Source organism: Periplaneta americana, chromosome 13, assembly GCF_040183065.1.
Source record: "Periplaneta americana isolate PAMFEO1 chromosome 13, P.americana_PAMFEO1_priV1, whole genome shotgun sequence".
NCBI lineage: Eukaryota > Metazoa > Arthropoda > Insecta > Blattodea > Blattidae > Periplaneta > Periplaneta americana.
The window spans coordinates 29334128-29358707 of NC_091129.1; the positions used below are offsets into that span (position 1 = coordinate 29334128).

Sequence of the window (24580 nt, forward strand, 5' to 3'; positions counted from 1 at the left end):
CTCTGCGCCCTGTCACAAGACAAATAAGGTGATCAAATTTCTGTCTGACAACAAAATTAGGGTTCTGGATTGGCCTGGTAACTCTCCGGACCTTAATCCCATTGAAAATATTTGGGAGCTAATGAAGAGGCAATTTCATTCAGAAATTACTACAAATAAACAATCTTTAATAGAAAAACTTATCAATGTGTGGCATCACGGCCAAGAAATTAAAAACAATTGTATCCAATGCATTTCTGGTATGCCACATAGAGTTAAAGCTGATCTAAATGAGGGGTTGGAAAGCAATGGTGGATTGTTAATGTTTAGGTGAGGGGTTTGGACTTTTTCCATTGCTGGTTGTCACAATCAAAAAATTAAGACACGTTTCGAAGGGTGGTTCTCCCTTCGTCTTCAGGTGGAAGGAAGTAAGGAAGAGAAAAAACCTATTGTTGGGATCGTTACGTACAGCTACTTCCTGCCACCTGAAGACGAAGGGAGAACCACCCTTCGAAACGTTGTGTCTTAATTTTTTGATTGTGACAACTAGCAATGGAAAAAGTCCAAACCCCTCACCTAAACAGAGTTAAAGCTGTAATTTCTGCAAAGGAATGAGTGACAAAACATTAGTTTTCTTGTTTATTTCATTCCATATTCATTACTACATAATTAGATATGTATCAATATTATTCATAAAACATTATTTAGAGTAATAAAGCTTTTCCAGTTGAGAAAATCCTAATTATTTGTGTTTTATGTGAATTTGAAGATGAAATTCCTACTTTTACCAAGTGTCCCTAATAATTTGATCACCCACTGTAATTACAATATATGTTCCACAATATAATGTTCTTTTAATAAATTATCACAACATTAAAAATAATAATCCCACTTATTTCACGTTATCATTTTAACTGAAAGTACCTAGAATAAAGGCTTACAAACATTATACCTCTTTAAGTGATTTAATAACCTAACATAAAAAGCATCTAGAATCTTGTGAGGGCTATTGGAGTGTTTGCCTCTCATATCTGTAATTACAGTATCACCTAGATTCACTATATTTTGTACAGTTATCACTCGTTTCTTAGATATTTTAAACAATAGCAGAATAATGGACTTGCATAAAAATTCTTCTCAGTCATGGTTACTATATACCCAACAACATTCTTGGTGCTGTGATTTTACAGTTGTTTAACGTCGCTTAATGGTCCTCCCCTCCAAATATCCCATAAGAAATGTATCCTGTTGGTTTTTTAGTCCAGTTTTCCAAAACCGTCAATGGAAAATGGCTTGTTCCTCTGTAGACATCTCATATTTCTTCTGGCAGCAACTGGCTTAAATGTTTTGCTGCTAACTTGTCAGAAATATGGTCGTACCGAAATGACTGACTGCTAGCCTGGATCTAACATTTTATAACACTGCATACGCCTATATTATTATATTCATTCTCCATTTACAAACATAAATAGTAATACTGTATTTCCTTCATTTTTCCTGACCTACTTGCGTGAACTTTGCCGTAATTTCGTTGTCGCTTTCTAAATTCATTCATCCATAGTGTTCTGGCCGTGGGCAGATCTTTCACTGCAAACCCAGTATTCTCCAGTTCTTTCCTACTTTCTGCCTTCCTCTTTGTCTCCGAATATGATCCATATATCTTAATGTCATCTTACTTCCTTACTTAGTTACTGGCTTTTAAGGAACCCGGAGGTTCATTGCCGCCATCACATAAGCCCGCCATTTGTCTCTATCCTGAGCAAGATTAATCCATTCTCTATCATCATATCCCACCTCCCTCAAATCCATTTTAATATTATCTTCCCATCTACGTCTCGGTCTCCCTAAAGGCCTTTTTCCCTCCGGCCTCACAACTAACACTCTATATGCATTTCTGGATTCGTCCATACGTGCTACATGCCCTGCCCATCTCAAACGTCTGGATTTAATATTCCTAATTATGTCAGGTGAAGAATACAATGCGTGCAGTTCTATGTTATGTAACTTTCTCCAATCTCCTGTAAATTCATCCCCCTTAGCCCCAAATATTTTCCTAAGCAGCTTATTCTCAAACACCCTTAATCTCTGTTCCTCTCTCAAAGTGAGAGTCCAAGTTTCACAACCATACAGAACAACCGGTAATATAACTGTTTTATAAATTCTAACTTTCAGATTTTTCGACAGCAGACTGGATGATAAAAGTTTCTCAACCGAATAATAACAGGCATTTCCCATATTTATTCTGTGTTTAATGTCATCTATCATCTGATATCTTCTTCTGCTCTGAACTCCTCCCGTTCACCATTCCTTCCAATACATCTTTCAGAAGGCAGTTTCTTCTCAACTAGTGACCCAACCAATTCCTTTTCCTCTTCCTGATCAGTTTCAGCATCATTCTTACTTCATTCACTCTTTCCAACACATTCGTTTCTTCTTGCTAGATTATTCTTTCATAATAAGTTAAATTGTTTCTGTTTTCTACATTTCCGTATGTAATTCATTTTCACTGATACTTTCAAGATGAGAAAGGTTATATTCGCTTCCATTAGGCGAAAGATGGGATAGATCAGAACATTCGTCAGACAACGCGAACACTCTTGCAGTTACCTTTGCAGGTCCTCGAACCACAGTAGTGAGATGGAAGACGGACGCAATTCAATAATACCTCTCTATTGCGAACTATTGGGAGTAGAGGTGGTTGTGGAAACGCCGTCAAAGAACGCATAGGGGAGTGTCGGGCAGTATCGGACATCGGGTAATATCGAACAGTGCGTTTCTTTCATCTTCCACCATATGGTAGTACCTGAATGACATTGTTACGTTTCTCTATGCGACATCACAGAAACGTAACCATGTCAATCAGGTACTATCATTGTGTGGTAGATGAAAGAAACTCACTGTCCGATATTACCCGCTGTCTGATACTATCCGACTCTCCCCTATAGCCATTTTACGGATAAACTCCTTAATTCGAATTACGCCCTTCTCCCAGCTAACCCCTCAATTCGCCACTCTTATGTTATTATTGTTGAATATTCATAAAATAATTATAACGCCGTTGTCAAGGAATGAAATAAATTGTCAGTTATCTTGACAGTGAATTCCTTTTCTGGTTACTCCTCTGCCAGTCGAAACCTATTCACGTAATGCTCGAATCGCTCCAATTAAAAATTTTAATTGCTAGTTGTTATAAAATGCATGGGGCGTACAATACGATTTCTATTTCATTATCACTGCACACATTTGATTAGGATTGATATTTGCTAATTGTGGGTTTCGTCCACAACCTAAATTTCATTACAATCCTCGTATCATTCATTCAACGTCAGATCTTTTTGTAAAAGAGCAATCGCTTACAGTTACAGATTTTTATATGCAGTTTGTATTGATATAAGAAAGTTTCTTTATAATAATAATAATAATAATAATAATAATAATAATAATAATAATAATAATGATTTATTTAACCTGGCACAGTTAAGGACATGCGGCCTTCTCTAACACTCAACCAGGAGTAAAACTGCGTTACAAAATAATACTACAAATTTACAAAGTACACTTCAATTTTACACACACTGAATAAGATAATAATAATAAAATGTAAACAACAAGTAAGTAGAAATCAGACATAATATATAACATACAGAAAAAAAAAAGGAAAAAGCATAATAAAATGTGAACAGCAGGTCAAAATAAATGAGACATACAAAGTATAAAAAATAAGAAAATTTTTGATAATAATAGTAATAATAATAATAATAATAATAATAATAATAATAATAATAATAATAATAATATAATAGTGCAGTACAAAGCATACAATGAATACAATATTTTTAGGTACACACAGTAAGGAAAATTATGATTATATATAGCTCAACTTATAACATTATAGATATACCATTGTCGGAAAAATATGAAAACAAAAATATAAAATAAGTTAAATATCACTAGAACATAAAAAAATGTGAATACGTGGAAATATGCAATACAAAACTTGTCATAATATTAAGTTAGTTTGGCAACTCGTCATAAGATAATTTTCTAATTTGTTTTTTAAAGATTTCAATGTTCGGCAGCCCTTGACTTCAGGCGGCAGAGAGTTCCAGTGACGAGAGACAGCAACAGTGAAAGATAAGGAATACAGAGATGATGTGTGAAGTGGAATTTCTAGCGTGTTATCGAGTTGTGATCGAGTATTAATATTATGATAGCGAGAGAGAGTATGAAAACGAGCGAATAAATAATAGAGGGATGAAGTGTGCATAATTCGATATGAGAGAAAGTGAGTGCAGATTTCTCCTCTCATGTAACCTAAGCCATGATAACTTCTCGAAAGAAGGTGAGATATGATCGTAGTATCGAACATTACAAATGAAGCGGACGCACGCGTTATGAACACGCTGTAGTTTCTGAGCGGAATTAATCCTGATATCACTGAACAAAACGTCGCAATAATCGAAGTGAGGTAGAATGAGTGTCTGTACTAGCGTCTGTTTTAATTTAGATGGATAATGATACAATCTTTATTATTATTATTATTATTATTATTATTATTATTATTATTATTATTATTTTAATCGTTTACACAGTTCAAATTACAAAATGAAAGTTACAAGTGACTGATATTAACACACAACCAAATACAGTAGATCACATCTTGATAGATAAACGAACACATACACTAGTATAGCAGACATTCGATCCTTCAGAGGAACAGACTGTGATTTTGACCATTATATGGTAATTGGAGAATTAAGAGAAAGACTATCAACAGTCAAGCGAATAGATCAACAAGCTAATATTAGGAGATTTCAATATTCCTAAAATAAAAGACGAGGAAACTAAGCAACATTGTCAGGTCGCAATTTCAAATAGGTTTGACACTTTAAGAAGTTGAGAAGGAGTTAAATACTAATAGCGTGTGGGAAAATATCAGAAATAGTATCACAATTGCAGCTGAGCAGAGCATAAGTTATTACGAAACTAAGAAAAAAACGTGGCTTCATGAAGATTGTTCGATAGTAGTAGAAAGAAGGACACAGGCAAAAATGAAATTCTTACAGAATACAGTCCAGACGAATAGAGATAATTATTTTAATAAAAGACAGGAAGGAAGTCCTACAAATAGAAACAAAAAGAGAGATTACTTGAAGGAAAAACTGAATGAGATAGAAACAATACCAAGAATAAAAACATCAGAGATTTTAAGAAAAAATATCAGGCAAGGGTACACACGATTAAGGATGAGAATGGTGACTTGCTTGCAGACTCTCATTCCATACTGAACAGATGGAAAAACTATTTTGAACGACTATTAAATGTAGGGTAGAGTAGCATAAATCGCACCGCTTCCTAAATCCACTGCTAGTTTAAAACAAATTAATGTAGTAGTGTGGCATCTAGTGGTATTGTTACAATATACCATATGAACTTCCATCAGTGAATAGGGATTATAAAGAATGGACACTTCGCGTCGGTACCTTTGATGTAGCCGGACCGATTTCAATGACCTTCAAGCCAGCTAGAGCGTCAGATTCTGCTTTCTCCCTAGAGTTGGCGCTGACATCACACCAGCTAGCAGTCGACACAGCGGAAATATAATACATATAATTAATACATCTAGGTACATTATGTACTCAAAATAAATTGGATCCATAAAATAATAAATCCTTCATTAACTGTAATGTCTAGACTCTAGAGTTCCTTTATAATGAGATTTCAGACGTTGACCCCTACAACAATTAAAATGTGTAATGATTTGATAGCGCTGAAAATGGAAAAACAAAACTCTTACGAGAAGTAAAACCATATACCTATATTATATTATATACAAATATTAAACGAATTCGATACTTAATTTTATAATGCATTGTATTATTTTATAATATAATTTATGATATCTGAAATATAAAATATTATTATTACAACTAGTTTGTCACTGAGAAATAAGGAAAAGCTGTTAACTTGAATTTATTTGAAGCAAAGCGTTACTGGATTATGCAATAAGGTAGGCTATGTTTGGATCCTGTGCCTTAATTCTATTCTCAATTATTATCTTAGCGTATGCTCGATTACACTACCTCTAGCGCTTGAAAGTCGAACTAGCCGCTGGCGCACAGAGAAACAAAACACAGGAAAATTCGCTCAGTGTCCATTCTTTATAATCCCTATTCGCTGCTTCCACCATGTCACTTGATTTCTGCCACTTCTTTGTGTCAGCAGCGTGGTGATAGTGTATCTAATATAATCGCTCAGGTGGATGTATATTTAGCTAACATTTTGTAACTAAATAACGGATTTGTATGCAAAGGAATCCATAATCTTAAGATGTTATTCGTTTAAAGAGATATTAAAGAACATTTAACTTAGTAGGATTTTCGAACATGTGGTGATTATAGGCTTGAATGAAGGAAATAATAACTTATGGCGTAGTTTCTCAATTCGCACCACTTTGTAGGTGCCTAATTCGCACCGGTGCGATATGAGCAACTGTACTTAACCGTACAAAAGAAGGCCCCAAAAATTTTAACTGAACTAGGAATGCATCAGGTGAGTGCAATATTAAGTGGTGAAAAGGGCGTTAATACAACAAGTGTGTGTTGTACAAGCGCACCAGGTATTTTGTGCGATCTGTGATAATTTTTAAACGTTATACAGTGCATCCTTGATTATCAGCTGGTGCTCCTCCAGGATCGTTATTTGTTTGGTCGGAGTCAGGTTACATCAGTGAACTATTTGTCTAATAGCTCAAACATTTTATTTGCCACTCAAACCTCCCATAGAAAAAAAAGTGCTGCTTCTGTATGTCCACCTATATACCCACTCCAAAAATGTAGAAGCTAGATTATCTCGGGAAAATGGTATGCTCCTGTTTCAGCTTCCTCGTCATAATACTCATAGGCCCAGCCTTTAGATGTTTCTGTCTTCAAATTATTTCATACAGCTATATCATGAAGCAGTTCTTAGGTGGCTTCGAGATAATCGTGGAGAAAAGGTGACGCAATTTACAGTCTCAACTGCCTGGTGAAGCACATGACAAATATGTAACAATAAAAAACGCATTCAGAAAGTTTAAATGTTATGTAATTTACGCTCTATTTTTTCAATTTCATTTGAAGATGCGTTACTCTCTTATAATTTATAACTTATAATTTGCATTTATTACATATTCATTCAAATACTCTTCAATATGTTCAATATTACAAGCTTTCCTTCATCCTGTTCCCTGCAGATAAAGAGGTGCGATTTAAGAAACCGCAGGTGCTATTTAGGAAACTAGTTTGCCTAATTGGCACCACTGACATGTGTTTCGAAAATGTCATTTTAATTAAAAAATATTAAATCTAATTCAAGGATTTTTTTTACAAGAAAGGTAAATGTTCTGGGAATGTATCTCTGTAAAGGAATGCAGAAAATAAAAACTGTATTGTTCAATAAAAATTATAAATGCTAAAGTGGTGCGATATAGGCAACCTTACCCTACATAGGTCAAATAGAAAGGATCGGGACGAAATTCAAATACAAGCTGTTGAGTCATTTATACCCGAACCCACACTTTCTGAAGTCGAAATTGCGATAGAAAAGATGAAAATTTCTAGTCTCCAGATATCGATCAAATTCCAGCAGAATTAATACCAGAGGATGGAAACGGAATATGCAATGAAATTCATAAGCTCGTGCTTGCTATTTGGAAAAAGAAAATTGTACCAGAACAGTGGAAGAAGTCCTTAATTGTACCTATTTTTAAAAGGGAAAAAGACTAATTATAGTAACTATAGAAGTCACTTTTACTCACGTCATACAAAATGTTGTCCAATACTGGTTTGAGAAGTCCACACCTGTGGAGTAACGGCTAACGCGTCTGGCCGCGAAACCAGGTGGCACGAGTTCGATTTCCGGTCGGGGCAAGTTACATGGTTGAGGTTTTTTTCCAGGGTTTTCCCTCAACCCAACATGAGCAAATACTGGGTAAGTATCGGTGCTGGATCCCGGACTCATTTCACCGGCATTATCACCTTCATATTATTCAGACGCTAAATAACCTAAGATGTTGATAAAGCGTCGTAAAATAACCTACTAGAATAAAAATAAATTTTGAGAACATAATTTCGTATATAGATCAAATTATTGGGGATGATCAGTGTGATTTTAGACGTAATAGATTGACTATTGATCAGATTTTTTGTATTTGACAGATAATGGAAAAAAAATATGAGTGGAAAAAAATGAAAGTATAAGGTCACGGCATAGTACATCAGTTATTCATAGATTTAAAAAAGGCATATGATTCGGTTAAGAGAGAAGTTTTATATAGGCCTAATATTCTTATTAAATTTGGTATTCTCAATAAACTAGTTCGATTAATTAAAATGCGTCTCAATGAAACTTACAGCAGAGTCCGTATAGGCCAATTCCTGTCTGACGCTTTCCCAATTCACCGTGACTAAAGCAAAGAGATGCACTATAACCTTTCCTTTTTAACTTTACTCTAGAATATGCCATTAGGAAAGTTCAGGAAAACAGAGAGGGTTTGGAATTGAACGGGTTATATCAGCTTCTTGTCTACCCGGATGACATGAATATGTTAGGAGAAAATCCACAAACTATTTGGGGGGGGGGGAAAGAATTTTACTTTAAGCAAGCAATGAGATACATTTGGAAGTAAAACCCGGAAAAACAAAGTACGAGGCGCATCCAGAAAGTAAGTTTCCCGATTTTTCCCCTTGAAAGTAAACGTAATTAGCCGTGTCAATTGCGCATGCGTAACAGATCTATGACGTATCAATCATATGCCAGCCGGACAGGTCCCGTCTGGTGCCAGTAGCGTGGCAGCAGTGGTCCGAAATGGAAGCTATTATTCGTTCTCCCGCCGCCTGCGAGGTTCGGTCGGTGATAAAGTTCTTTAATGCACAAAGCATTGCGCCAATTGAAATTCATCGGCAGCTCTGTCAGGTCTATGGGCCGAACATCATGAGTAAGCAGATGGTGCGTCGCTGGTGTAGGCAGTTTTTCGAAGGTCGTCAAAGTGTCCATGATGAAGAGCGCAGTGGGCGACCGTCTCTCATCAATGATGATCGTGTTGAGCTTGTGCGGCAGTGCATCATGGAGAACCGTCGCTTCACGATTACGGAGCTGAGCAGCCATGTTCCGCAGATATCGCGATCCTTGTTGCATGAGATTGTCACTAAGCACCTGCTGTTTAAAAAAGTGTGTGCCAGGTGGGTGTCTAAAAACCTGACACCCGAACACAAAATGCAACGTTTAGGAGCAGCACTGACATTTCTGCAACGGTATCACGATGGCGGCGACGAGTTTCTCGACAGGATCGTCACGGGCGATGAGACTTGGATTTCGCACTTCACCCCGGAAACCAAGCAGCAGTCAATGTATTGGCGGTATAGTGGATCTCCGGTCAGGACGAAATTCAAACAGACGCTGTCGGTACGGAAAGTGATGTGCAAGGTGTTCTGGGACAGGAAGGGCATTCTGCTCATTGACTTCCTTCCAAGATGTGAAACAGTGAACGCTGACCGTTACTGTGAAACACTGCGAAAATTGCGACGTGCCATTCAAAACAAGAGGCGCGGAATGCTTACTGCAGGTGTTGTGCTCCTCCATGACAATGCTCGTCCACATACGGCTCGGCGCACAGCAGCTGTTTTGACGGAATTTGGTTGGGAGTTGTTTCATCAACCACCCTACAGTCCTGATCTTGCTCCCAGCGATTTTCACGTTTTCATGCACCTCAAGAAATTCCGGTGAGCGTTTTGGCAACGACGAAGAGCTGAAGACGTCTGTCAAACGTTGGTTCCATTCACAGGCGGCAGAGTTCTACGACAGAGGGATACAAAAGTTGATCCCACGATACGACAAGTGTCTCAATTCTGATGGTGGCTATGTTGAAAAATAGCTGAAACATTGCTGTACCTGTTGTCAATAAATGTTTTCCTGAAAGTGTGTGTTCTTTTTTTTTTTAATAGGGAAACTTACTTTCTGGATGCGGCTCGTATATGATTATATCTCGTGACCAGAATATAGTATGATATGGAAATACAAAAATTGGGCACTTATCTTTTGAAGAGGTGGAAAAATTCAAATGCCTTGAAGCAACAGTAACAAACATAAATTACACTCGAGAGGAAATTAAACGCAGAATAAATATAGGAAATGCCTGCTTTTATTCTGTTGAGAAGCTTTTGTCATCTAGTCTGCTTTCAAAAAAACTGAAAGTTAGAATTTATAAAACAGTTATATTACCGGTTGTTCTGTATGGTTGTGAAACTTGGACTCTTACTTTGACAGAAGATGACCCTGCCGTTTGTTGCCAAATTGAGATCATTCTCATCAACTGATAACCGTTTGTTTAACACGCTCCCAGACCATGCTTTGATATTATTTCGGCTATTCTCATTGTGTGGTTTAATGTAGAATCCGTACTAACCTCACTTGTTTGGTTCAAATAAAAACTATGAAATGAAATAGAACTACAATGAATTGGTCTTTTAATACCCCCTGCAAGAGAACAGTGATGTCATATTCTACAACTTAGCTACTGACTATGACGCAATCTGATTTTAAGTGTTAATACAACGTGATTTATGTTGCCATTTAAATGCGCTAAACTTCCACCACAATATTTACTCACATGTATTTACTCCTTTAATAATTTTCTTTTTTCAGTTCATTATTTACAGTGAAATGAAGGAAAGGACCGATTTTAAATTCTGAGAAGTTGAAAGACTAAAATAGGCTACAATTCTAGAAATAAGCACTTTCCTGCAAAATGAGCAATCTTAGGCACTTTAGAACTTTTATATTATCTTGATCCTAAGGTTCTATAATGGATATTTAATTAAAGAGCCTTTAACTTTTGAGTAAAGCAACAAAATAGGCTAAAAGGGCAAAGTCACAGCTCTAGTTATGTGCTTGCAATGCACTCATCTTTGTAAAACGCTTTCCAAAGCTTGATAAGTTATCAACTGTCCCAGTACGTAGTTTGATTCAGTTCATCAAGAAGTTTAAACTACTGGGCTGATAGGATGCTATGACGGGGAAGCGCAATAGATCTTTTAGATTGCAGTTATGGTGCTGCCATAGTCCCCCATTTAAATTAAATACAATTGAAAAATCATAATTATCTATTTGCGACAAAAGTATTAAAATAATATTTTATCCTGTAAGCAGGGATGTTTGTGAAAACAGGCCGATGGCCGAGTGGAACAGATCTGCGAACAAAATAATATCATTTTTGACATGTCTGTCGTGCACTGTTTTAGACAACCAAACGTCCATACTGTTATAAGGGCAAAGCCCCCGATTTCTCCAATGCTGTAATCTTCCTTATTAACCTATAATAGTGAAATTTAGCACGTTAAAAGTAGCCGGTGTTGAAGTGAGTGATACAGCATTCTACTGCAAATCGAGAGGTTGTCGCGAACCCTGATGCCTCTTAATTTTTAATTACAATTAATTCATAATTGTGGAAAACAATTGAAGGGGTGAGAATGAGATAGTTCAAAGCCACACTTAAAAAAAATCGTTTTTGTGCGAGTATTTTCTTACACATACGGGGAAGCTACAAGTAAAATATTATAAAAATGACCCAACAAATGATGTAAGTTGCCGAAGAAATTATGACATCGCTCTAATAGCATTGGTCTCTGAATCTCTATTACACTTTCCTGTAAAATTCTACCTGTGTGGCTTAAGACTATCACTCTGATCCCTTCAAGTGACAATCGACGCCGACAGTTGAAAGTTACTAAGTTAGAAGTACTTCTCGCATGCTACCGCATAATAAATTTTTAACATGCTTGTTTAGCGTTAAAAGATCTACGTTTAAAAATGACTATATAAAAATATATGTTCGAATGATGGAAAAGACAAATTTCGGTGAAACGAGGAACAGAGATAGGCCTATCCCTATGACTTTATAAATTTTATTGAAGGAAAGAAAGAAGAAAAGAAAAAAGAATAGAAAGAAAGAAAAAGGGAAGAAAGAAAGGAGGAAGAAAGGAAAGAAATAAAGAAGGAAAGAAAAGAGAAAGAAAGAATAAAGAAAGAAATATAGAAGAAAGGAAAGACAGAAAACAGAAAGAAAGAAAAAGGATGAAAGAAAAAGAAATAAAAAAGAAAGAAGAAAGAGAAAAAACGGAAGGAAAAAGAAAGAAAAAAGAAAGAAAAGACAGAAAACAGAAAGAAAGAAAAACAAAGGAAAGAGAAAAGAAAGGCAGAAAACAGAAAGAAAGAAAGAAAGAAAGAAAGAAAGGAAAGTAAGAAAAAAGAAAGAAGAAAGAACGAAGAAACGAAAACAGAAAAAGGATGAAATGAATAAAGAAGGAAGAAAGGAAAGAAAGACAGAAAATCGAAAGAAAGAAGAAAGAAAAGAAAACAGAAAAAACAGAAAGAAAGAAGAAAGGAAAGAAAAACAGAAAGAAGGAAGAAAGGAAATAAAAAAGGAAAGGGGAAGAAAGAAAGAAGAAGAAAGACAGAAAAACAGAAAGAAAGAAGGAAGGAAGAAAAGAAAAAAGAAAGAAAAGAAAGACGGAAAACAGAAAGAAAGGAAAAAGGAAGAAAAAAGAAAGACAGAAAAAAGAAAGACAGAAAACAGAAAGACAGAAAACAGAAAGAAAGAGAAAATAAAGAAAAAAGAACGAAGGAAAAAAGAAAAAGGAAGAAATTAATAAAGAAGGAAGGAAATAAAGAAAGAAAGAAAGAAGAAAGGAAAGAAAGGCAAAAAAACAGAAAGAAAGAAGGAAGGAAAGAAAAATAAAGGAAAAAAAGGAAGAAAGAAAAAGGGGAGAAAGAAAGACAGAAAAACAGAAGGAATAAAGAAAGGAGGAAAAAAGGAAAGAAAGACAGAAAAGAGGAAGAAATAAAAAATTAAGACAGAAAGAAAGAAAGGAAAGAAAAAAGGAAGAAACTAATAAAGAAAGAAGAAAGGAAAGAAAGACATAACAGAAAGAAGAAGGAAGAAAGAAAGATAAAAGAAAAAGGGAAGAAAGCAAAGAAAGAAAGAAAAACTGAAAGAAATAAAAAAGAACGAAAGAAAGATATAAAGAAAATAATAAAAGAAAAAAATCTATAAATAGGGAACCCCTGAAATACAAAAATGCAGATATCGAGTTATTTTCAAAAAAACTTCTATCGCTCTGGATATTCCCAAATATAGAGCATATATGGATCGTCTCGTTCAAAAGTGCGACAACTCAAAAAAACAAGTTTTGAGATATCTTCAGTTGAAAGTTTCAAATAAATCACTCAGGAAGGAAAGAGTTCAGGTTCATAACCACGACAATTAGAAACGAGTCAGTATTCAGGACGAGTATATCACAATCATCCAGTTCATTATTAATACATTTTGAAATGTACTAATAATGAATTAGTAAAGTCCATAGTTATAATTATTTCTAAAGCAGTTTATTTAGTTTTTTTTTTTCTTTTTGGTTGTAAATATGACATCTTAATACTGAATCGGAAAGAGCTCTGAAAGGGGATTTCAGTAGTATAAATAACTAAAAAATGGCAATTTTTGAGTTGTCGCACTTTTGAACTGGACGATCGATATGTCTATCGAGGTATCAGAAGTTTCTAGAACCCAATTCTAATAAGATTCCTTATTGTAAATATTAATAAGTTATCTATTCATTAGTAGTGTAAACTTGATGGTGCATCATATGATTGTTGAAAAAATTGTTTTACTTCACATGAATGAAGTCAATCTTTCTTTTAAATTTTATTTACGTTTTGAACAATCCTCAAACCGATATGAACCATTTCCATCTCTTCTACTCCCACGTAGTCATAACAAACTACATTCTAATTCAGTAACTTCACGCTGTTCCAAGTCACACGCATAAATTCACACCACCAGGCAGGTCTGCATCCAGTTATTAAATTCGTTTGCTACGTTATGAACTGACTATGAATCCAGTTCGTTAACGTGAAGTCTGTAAATTCCACGCTATTGGATTCGTATATATCAAAATTATAGCCTTAAAATGTAACAATTCACAGTTTTAAATTAAGAGAGAAATACTCTATTTCGTCAATTTATAGCACCCAAAATAATGTTAAATCAGGAAAAATTGCCGTCAAATAGTTCCTCGTCCCATAGGATCTCTGTGAGCAACATCACGATTTAGACTGCAAATATCTTTGCAGGATAATGTTTAGTGAGACTTTCGAAGCCTTTGACAGACAGAAAAGGTAACGTAGAAAATGAGTGACGAATTACGTCTATAGACACCCTGACGATTAAGGGGGAATGACGAATTACGTCTATAGACACCCTGACGATTAAGGGGGATATATAGGTCACTACTATAAAGGATTTAAAACCTAAATTTTAGAAAAGTATGTATATACACATATTTATTGCTAAGAAATTGAGAGATATTTAAGGCTTTAGAATATTCAAAATACAACGTTTAGAAAGGAAAGTATTACTAATTTATTTATGTACTATCATATACAGGGTATTTCATAATCATAGGTACAAACTGCAGAGGTAAGTAGAGGACAATGAAACAAGATGTATTATACAGGGTACGGGGACTAGCTGTTTCCGAAATCTATTGGATTTTATTATGTGTCATCAATACAGTTGTTCTGGGGTAACATAACATCCGATATGCACTGGAGAAAGACAGCGTTTAACATGTGCTCTAAATGATCACCGGATAAGACAGGCATCAACACGTTTCTTCAACGATAATTTAATACTTTCGAATTCGCCATCGTTTCTCTAATGCGTTAACAATTGACAATGTGTTCCAGGAGTTCTTTAACATCATAAACACAGCTGGAATATACACAACATTTCAAATTTCCCAAAATATTCTGAAGATTAAAGTCGGGGGACATAGGAGGCCATGGTATTGCTAAGTAACGGCCGATACACCTGTTCTGAAAGTTTGTGTGTAAGAACTTTCGAAAATTCAAAGGAAAGTGAGTTGGTGCTCTGTCCTATATGTATCAAAGTAACTAACGTTCTCAATGAGGCAAAATATTCAGAGGATTAAAGTCGGGGCACATGGGAGGCCATGGTATTGCTAAGTAACGGCCGCTACACCTGTTGTGAAAGTTTGTGTGTAAGAACTTTCGAACATTCAAAGGAAAGTGAGTCGGTGCTCTGTTCTACATGTATTAAAGCAGCTACCGTTCCCAACGAGACAAAATATTCAGAGGATTAAAGTCGGGACACATGGAAGGCCATGGTATTGCTAAGTCACGGCCGATACACCTGCTGTGAAAGTTTGAGTGTAAGAACTTTCGAACATTCAAAGGGAAGTGAGTCGGTGCTCTGTTCTACATGTATCAAAGCAGCTACCGTTCCCAACGAGGCAAAATATTCAGAGGATTAGAGTCGGGACACATGGGAGGCCATGGTATTGCTAAGTATCTGCCAATACACCTGCTGTGAAAGTTTGTGTGTAAGAACTTTCGAACATTCAAAGGAAAGTAAGTCGGTGCTCTGTCCTGCACGTATCAAAGCAGCTACTGTTCCCAACGAGGCAAAATATTCAGAGGATTAAAGTCGGGACACATGGGAGGCCATGGTATTGCTAAGTTACGGCCGATACACCTGCTGTGAAAGTTTTTGTGTAAGAACTTTTGAATATTCAAAGGAAAGTGAGTCGGTGCTCTGTCCTGCTTGTAGCAAAGCAGCTACCGTTCCCAATGAGGCAAAATATTCAGAGGATTAAAGTCGGGACACATGGGAGGCCATGGTATTGCTAAGTCACGGCCGATTACCTGTTGTGAAAGTTTGTGTGTAAGAACTCTTGAACGTTCAAAGGAAAGTGAGTCGGTGCTCTGGCCTGCATGTAACAAAACAGCTACCTTTCCCAACGAGATAAGTCATCCAAAAGTTCGCGTAACTTATGTTGCGAAGAACGGAGGTAAGCACGGTCATTAAGTATGCCAGATAATAAATGAGGTTGCAAATGTGTGAATTGTATTCAATTGGTGACCATAATGATGACATATCTCAGAACCGGTTGGTTTTCGGATCTATAGGCTATTTATTAGGACTTTTTATCTTATTTCATTGCCCTCTAGTAATCCCTCCATATTGTACCTATAATTATGAAACATTCTTTATAGATCATCAGGTTATATTTCCATACCAACAAAAATTGTGTGTTAGATTGTTATTATAAACCATGACATAATCTGACACTTTTATTTGCCACAGAATACGTGTTTGTGAGCACCTGGTATGGGATGGGTCGGATGTGACGAAAAAGAGTGGGATTTGAAACGCTTGTACCTCGACATGTAATAGTCGAAGGGGAACGGCAGTGGTATCACGCGGTAGGGCGAGGACGTACGCGTGCTGTAATGGGTGATTTATCGGAATCAAGTGCGTGAGATAAGAGAGCAATGCTGCAGAACGCGAGATAAAAATTACCAAGTTTCATTCCACTCCAACAGTCGTAACTCAGCAACTGGATAAGCTACACGCGTGTGTTTGAACACTCAAACGATTAGTTATGAATTAATATACAAAAGATAAGTGCAGAAATATTGAAGGGGAAAATATTATATGAGCAGCTCGGGTGAAGACAATATTAAGTGACTAAGGGTCGTCACATATAACATGAGGAAACACTTAAGTAATGAGCATTTCCTTAGCATTTATTTCAGATCGTGTTGCAGAGACGCTACTCATTCATATGCCCTGAGCATTCCCTTGACATCGAAAGAAATATGGCAACATGACTAGACATGAGCGCTTTACTACATTCAATTGTTTTCCAGCGCCTTCAAATTGTTAAATCGGCATTATTGTCATACACAAATACAGAAGTAAACATTACAGAGCTAAAAATTATACAAGATGTCCAGAAAGCATTTTACAGATAAGAAAGAAGTGAGCTAAGATAACTAGTTATGAAATATGGAGATATCGTCAAAAGTAAAAAAAAAAAAAAGTTGATAATTGTTCTCTCCAAAAGAAGAAATTGATATGGAACAAAATTGTAGTTGAGTTTAATGCAAACTCCGGAAATATTCCTGTAAGTAAATCATTTTAATTTATTTTTCAGTTATTTTTATGCTAAACAAAGTGGAAGTGATATAATTACGCAAATTTTAACAGCTTATTCCTTGGGTAGAATACAAACAAAAATGCAAATAACACTTTGTTGGGACGTGAATACTTTTCGAAAAAAAAAAATGCCACTTAAATCTAACTGAAATGCTCCTGTATCATAAAATCTCAAAGCAACCAGTACTGTACTTTCAGCAGTGGCGAAATCGGTAAGCCTCATGGTTGTATTGTGAATTGAAATGAGAGACACCAGAATATTCACAACAGTGTTCTTGTCGAAACGGTATCTCCTCTTAAATTGTTGATCATTATACATCTCTAAAGGGTTTTCCATATCTCTGATATATCTTTTGCTTGCCGAAACTCATTTTCATTTTAATTACAGAACTCAATAAATTAAATTAAATCATAATCATCATCTACTGTATACCGAATCAGCTGATTACAATGCATATGAGGAAACACTTGAGTAAGCTGACAAGCTACCTTATTTGAATAAGTGTTCACTTCAGTGGGATTTATGAACTGGAAATTATTATAAGCAACTGCTTAAGTGTTTCCTTACGATAAGTACTGACTATGAATTGGCCCTAAAACTACATTTTGAAATACTGTACTCTTGGTTTCACAAGTAAAGAACCTTCCTTGCAGGGTTGGGTTCAGGAAGCCATAAATCTGACTGACACGCTCCCCCAATTAGTGAAACTGTGGACAAAGATACCGCCAGGAGACCGCCGAGAATGCTGTGTTGTGAATTTTCCATTTTTGAAAGAACCCAACCAGTTGCAAAAGAAAATACATTTAAAGAGTCCAGCCAAGAGCAAACGTGGCAACAGCTTCCCCTAACTGGCCTGTCAATCACTGTCATCTGTGCAGAAGTGGTGTGAGGCCAGGGTTCTTTACTTGTGGAGCCGAGAGTAACTTTAACGTTTGAAAAATTCATGCTCAAATAGCACTGACATGTATTGCCAACATTTGACCTTCAATATAAAACGTCTCACATACAAAAGACAAACAGCACTGAAAAGAGCATGTGACGTAACATTATATTTATGAATAATGAAAATGTCACTTAACATTGTGTTCACCCGAGCAGCTCATATAGTTAAAATTTGAAGAAAAAAAAAACAAATTCGGGCTTCATTTCAAAATATCGAAAAATGAAGTTTTCTGGTACATAAAAAAGGCAAAATTCCGGACAAAATAAGGGGCCACTCAGCGGTTCAGGGCGAACACGGAAGTGGCGAAAGGCCTGCAAATAGGCCGAATTACAGAATTAATGGCAACAATTTCAATTCCACAATCAGTCGAGACAAATGACGGACGAGTATGTGCAGAGCGACATCGACAGAACCCCGTGTTTACATGAGTCTCAATCCGAAATGTTAGCAATCTGTGAAAATAAATACAATTTTAATGTAAGCCGTTGTTTCATTTGCAAGTACGTTCTTGACGGACCTCCGGTACAATCTCTTGATTTTCTCTCACAATTTTTAGTAACTTGATACATTCATGCAATTCATAGTATTAAACATTTTATGCTCGACCATGCCGAAATGTAGTAATTATATACCTGGTAGCAGCCCTTTAATGGACCTCACTAAAGTACGCCTATTCATTAAAGTTCAGGTGTTCCACCAATCAGAAAATATCATTGTAGCAATATGAAAGCGCAAGTATCGATTATTCTCGGATATGCAATCGAAATACAACAATAAATCAATAAATCACCTATATTTGAAATAAAGTCAGTTCTGTTACTAAAATAATTAGCGTCAATTGTAAATAATATTAAAATAAATTCAATTTGTCATCTCGTTTTTCAATGTCTCATTCAATTTCAAGGTTATATCAAGATTAATGTTCATTTTACTCTCTAGATTATATCAAGGTCAATGTCGACATTTGTTTCTCGGAAAAAAATCAATACTTTCGCGTCTGCGCACATCTCACAATTTACGAGATATTGCACAAGGTCAGTTCCTCTCCTCAGTCAGATAAGAATAACATGAATACTTATGAATAATTTCAAGTTAGAAATATGGTCGAGCATAAAAAGTCGTATGAAACTTGACTATAATGGTAATTAAGACGCTCGTATGAAAATTATGAAACTCGCTTGCGCTCCTTTCATAAACATACTCGCGTCTTAATTACTACCATTACAGGCTCGTTGCATAATGTACTATTTTCCTACAACAGACAATACCTAAAAATTCCAACTAAATAAACTATTAAATGCTAAAAATTAGTGTGTCAATTGTTTTCAAAAGAAGAAAGATGCAATCAATATAAAGTGAATATAGCCTACATTTTTCTCCAGAAAACAGTAATAATAAAGCACAATTCATTAAGTTTTATTTCAATTGTTATAAGTAAGATAATAATATCAAACATTTCAAAAGTAACATTATTAGTCACATATTATAGTGGTGACAAAGTTCAGAAGTTTAAATTGAAGGGTTCAGAACCATAGTGGGCCAAGCGCCATTTACTAAAACCGTAGAAAACAAGGGTTAAAATGAAGTTATAACCGTTATTCAATGGAAACATATAGCAAGTAATATAAAGTATACACATTAAAACTAAACGATATGTCTGTCTTCATTAAACTATGGTATTCACTTAACTTTAACCCTTACTTTCTCCGTTTTTAATAAATGGCGCTTGGCCCACTATGGCTCTGAACCCTTCAATTGTTTGAACCACTTTCAGATTCAGAGTCCTGATCAAGCCGCTGGTTTTGGTGGGAATATGAAAGAACCAAAGATCTTATTCTTTAATAAACTTTGATAGCTCACGCATATCTTTCCTCTAGTCTGTTACTGAGTGGAGATTTTCATGCAAATTTTCTTGGCACTCTGTCAGATGTAGTTGGTCTTCCTGATTTCCCTTCGTAAAATAACGCATACTGAAGAATTTTTTCTTGAACGGAATTACATCTGCCTGCCCATTTATACTTCAAATCTTTTTCAATTGTAACTAATTAATTTTATTTTGACTTTCAGACACTTGCCTACTAATAGCTTCATTTCTGTAAAGACATTGCAGAGGGAAAGTCTTCTCTTTACGTTTGTAGCACAATTAACGTAGTTTTCGTTTAGGAGTTTTCTACAGTCGTGAGCTAGTCATCAAGTATATACGAAATTGATTTTTTTTAACCTTAACTCGATGAATTCTACTCCAAGCTGATTTAACCCTCACCAAGCTGGGCGGGGTCCATTTTGTACCCCATACCGCATTTTTCTTTGGATCTTGAAAACAACCGAAGAAATATGGATTGTTCCTTTTATAGCTGAATATTCAAATTTTCCTTATTTTATGGTAAAATATAATTACCAGGGAAAGGATTTATATGTAAATACATATTTACTTATAAAGCTAATATAATTTATATTTTGCATTATCTTTATGTTTCACAATGTGTAGGGTTGAAAAATCCTACTTTTATTTTCCATATTTTTCCATATTTTAGAGTTTAGTACATATTTTCGTTAATTTCCATATATTTTCCATATTTCATATAAAACAGTCCATATTATATTAGGTTTAACAATAAAACAAAACAAAATTCCATTAACTTTTAAAAATACATTTCAACAATAGAGATTTAAACACATGTTCAGTAATCCCTTTAACATCAGAGTTATTTGAAAATTAGCAGTCCTATCAACAATGGGAAAGTAAGTTACAAAACTGTATTAATTTAATTTAAAATTTTTAACAGACTTCAGTTGTGCAGCTCAACAGTTAAATGCCAGTCAGAGTACACATAGGTTCAGTTTTGTAAATCATACTATAAAGACGGTAAATATGCCAAAAGTACGTCATTCAGTCAATTTAAAATCAAAACTAACAAGTTACATTTCAGAATTTAAAGAAGATGGTTTATCAACTGACAATAAAATATTATTTTGTAATTTGTGTCAGTGTGCAGTATCATCTACACAAAAGTTCCTGGTGCAACAACACATTACAACTAGTAAACATCAGGCCAACAAACAACTAAATTCCAAGCAGAGACAATTGTTTTTAACACAACCAACAACATCGAATGTAAGATCTGAGTTTAACATCGATCTGTGCCGTTCTCTCATCTCTGCTGATATTCCTCTCTACAAACTAAAGAATAAGGTCTTCAGGGAATTCCTTGAAAAATATACTCAACATACAATCCCGGATGAGTCAACACTTAGGAAGACGTATGCTCCATCCATCTACGATGAGACAATACAGAAGATAAGAGATGAAATTGAAGATAGTTCAATTTGGGTTTCCATTGATGAGACTCCCGACAAAGAAGGTAGACTTGTTGGTAATGTAGTTATCGGTTTGTTAAGTGAACAATATTCTGAACGAATTCTTTTACATTGTGATGTTCTAGAAAAGTGCAATAACAAAACTATAGTTAAACTGTTCAACGAAGCTATGGGTATCCTGTGGCCAAAGGGTATTATGTACGATAATGTGTTATTCTTTATTAGCGATGCTGCCCCTTATATGGTCAAAGCTGGACAAGCATTATCTGTTGTATATCCTAAATTGACTCATTTTACTTGTGTGGCGCATGCATTTCATCGTGTGGCAGAAGTGGTCAGAGACAATTTCCCTAAAGTAGATTTGTTGATTTCATCAGTGAAAAAAGTATTTCTCAAAGCTCCCAGTAGAGTTAACGTGTTGAAAGAAATGTACCCTGAAATTCCATTGCCACCAAAGCCAATTTTAACTAGATGGGGTACATGGCTAGAAGCAGTTGAATATTATGCCGAACATATAGACTCTATTAACAATGTTCTCCTTGCATTGGACTCTGAAGATGCAGTCTCAATTGATACTGCGAAAACAGTTACCTGTGACATAAGTGTGAAGAATGACTTAGCTCACATTCAGCATACATTTTCATGCATCATAAAAACGCTCAAAAGTCTCCAAAATAGGCACCTTTCACTATCTGAAAGTTTTGAAATTATAAATAGTACTGTGGAACAACTGAATCGTGGTAGAGGTAAAGTTGCAGATGCAGTAAGAGCTAAGGTGGACACTGTACTTTCAAAAAACCCTGGATATGAAGAACTACAAAAGGTTGTTGCTGTGATGAGTGGTGAATCAACAGTGAAGATTAACTTGGACTTATCCCCAGCAGACATTGTGAAATTGAATTATGTACCAGTTACTTCTTGTGACGTCGAACGCTCTTTTAGTCAGTATAAATCTATCCTCAGAGACAATAGAAGAAGATTCACTTTTCAGCACTTGAAAGAAATGTTTGTAACCTATTGTTATGGTAACAGACAATAAAAATTGTGTTTTGTTGAAACTACATTGGAAGATAAGGTACGTCCATTATATTTTTTGTTTAGTTTGATTAAAATGTACCAATATTTAACGTACATAGTCATTTTTTTATAATTTTAAGTCCATATTTAATTCCATATTTTGGTAAAAATAACTACATATATATTTACATATTTCATATATTTTTAGTCCATATAAATCCGTTCCCTGATAATTACAAATATAAATAAATATAAATACAAAATTATCTAACATTCCGATGATTCGGTTTTGGAGATATATATATATATATATATATATATATATATATACATAAATATATGCATATATATTAAAAATATATCTCAACTTCATCTAAAGGAGCTGTTAGACTTCTGCGATTAAAAAAAAATTAAATTGGTTTAACAGGATTTAGTTAAAAAATGAAACACAATATTATGTACTGTACAAAGCCGTTTCACAGAATGGCGAGTTGTTATATTTGTGTGGACAGTTAAACACACAGACAGACGTGCTGTTCATTAATAGGTAGTTTTATGCAGTTTATTTTTGCACAAGCGCCCAAAATTAAATTCAAACACAATTCAAAGAAAATAATGTGGGGTACATCCCTGTAGCTTACATACACATAGCGTATGCATTTCAGGTCAGCTTACATCTATTTCCACACAAAATACAGGGTGATTCACGATGATTTACCGTTCCTTAAAGAGCTTATTTCTGTAGACATTCTGAGCAAAAATTGTCATATAAACATTTGTCCTAATCGCAATATTTTCAGAACTACACTAATTTGAAATTGTTTGCAAAATACCATTATTCTTGAGTTTTGAGGGTAAAAGAATATTACAGATAAAGAATGAATATTCAGGAGTATAATGTCTTTAATTAGCTAGTATATACTGAAGCTAAAAGTGCGTTGTGAATTCCATAGTTGCTTCGTACAGATTTTTTTTTTCGATTTTTAACTACAAAATTACATTTTCTTACGCATTTTATTATACAAATTGTTACAAATCACGCCACTCTTGTAAATTTTTTAAGACTGTACATACATTAGGGTGCATAATTAAACTGTAAAGAATCAAGTTCCTAAAATCGTATGATTTGTAACAATTTTTATGATAACTGCGTAAGAATGATGTAATTTTTAGTTAAAAATTGAAAAATAAAATCTGTACAAAGCAATTAACAACATTTTTTTAGCTTCTGAACACTGGCCAATTAAAAAAAATGACACTTCTGAATAGTTCATGCTCTATTTGTAGTAATTTTTTCCCGTGAAACTAAAAAAAAAAAAAAAAAAAAAAAAAGCTATTTTGCTAGGAAGTTCAAATTACTGTAACTCTGAAAATATTGAGATTAGGACAAATGTTTATATGACACTTTTTGCTCAGAATTTCTTCGAAAATAAGCTCCGTACGTGACGGAAAATCCTAGTGAATCACCCTCTATACAAAGTATAACGCATGAACTAAATGGTTTGATTCAAATGGCCACTACAGAAAGATCTTTCAAAATAGACAGCAGCATTGATGAAGTCACTTACTGCAAACTAATAAAATAATGACTTAATTGATTGAATTTTTTCTATGAATATCGTTCGTGTGTGTGTGTGTGTGTGTGTGTGTGTGTGTGTGTGTGTGTGTGTGTGTGTGTGTGTGTGTGTGTGTGTGTGTGTGTATATATATATATATAATAAATTTACCACGGGGAATGGGAAATTTAAATTTTGCTTACTTACAATGATTGGCTTCTGAATATTGTGTTTAATGTGTGTGTATGTATGTATGTATGTATGTATGTATGTATCTATGTATGTATGTATGTATGTATGTATCTATGTATGTATGTATGTATGTATGTATGTATGTATGTATGTATGTATGTGGGAAATGCGTGTTATTATTCGCTTGAGAAGCTTTTGTCATCTAGTCTGCTGTCAAAAATTCTGAAAGTTTGAATTTATAAAACAGTTATATTACCGATTGTTCTGTTGGTTGTGAAACTTGGACTCTCACTTTGAGAGAGGAACAGAGATTAAATATTGTAAAAAATTGCACAAAATTGTAAAAATTGTAGAAAATTACTAAATTGTAAAACTGTAAAAATTGTAATTGTAATATTGTAAAATTTTGACTTGTTCCACATCTTAAAGCTTCATTGCTCATGTAAGATCTATGGAATAAAATGAATGAATGAATGAATGAATGAATGAATGAATGAATGAATGAATGAATGAATGAA

At 34.8% G+C, this 24580-nt stretch overlaps 2 protein-coding genes across 6 annotated transcripts in view; one reads left to right on the top strand and one right to left on the bottom strand.

Moving 5' to 3' along the window:
* Nucleotides 1–24580, bottom strand: part of galene — a 758695-nt gene that overhangs the window by 330353 nt on the left and 403762 nt on the right. The gene's annotated exons all lie outside the window — the stretch shown is intronic.
* LOC138711774 (proline-rich proteoglycan 2-like) overlaps nucleotides 1–24580 on the top strand; it is a 109797-nt gene that overhangs the window by 83729 nt on the left and 1488 nt on the right. The window lies entirely within an intron of this gene.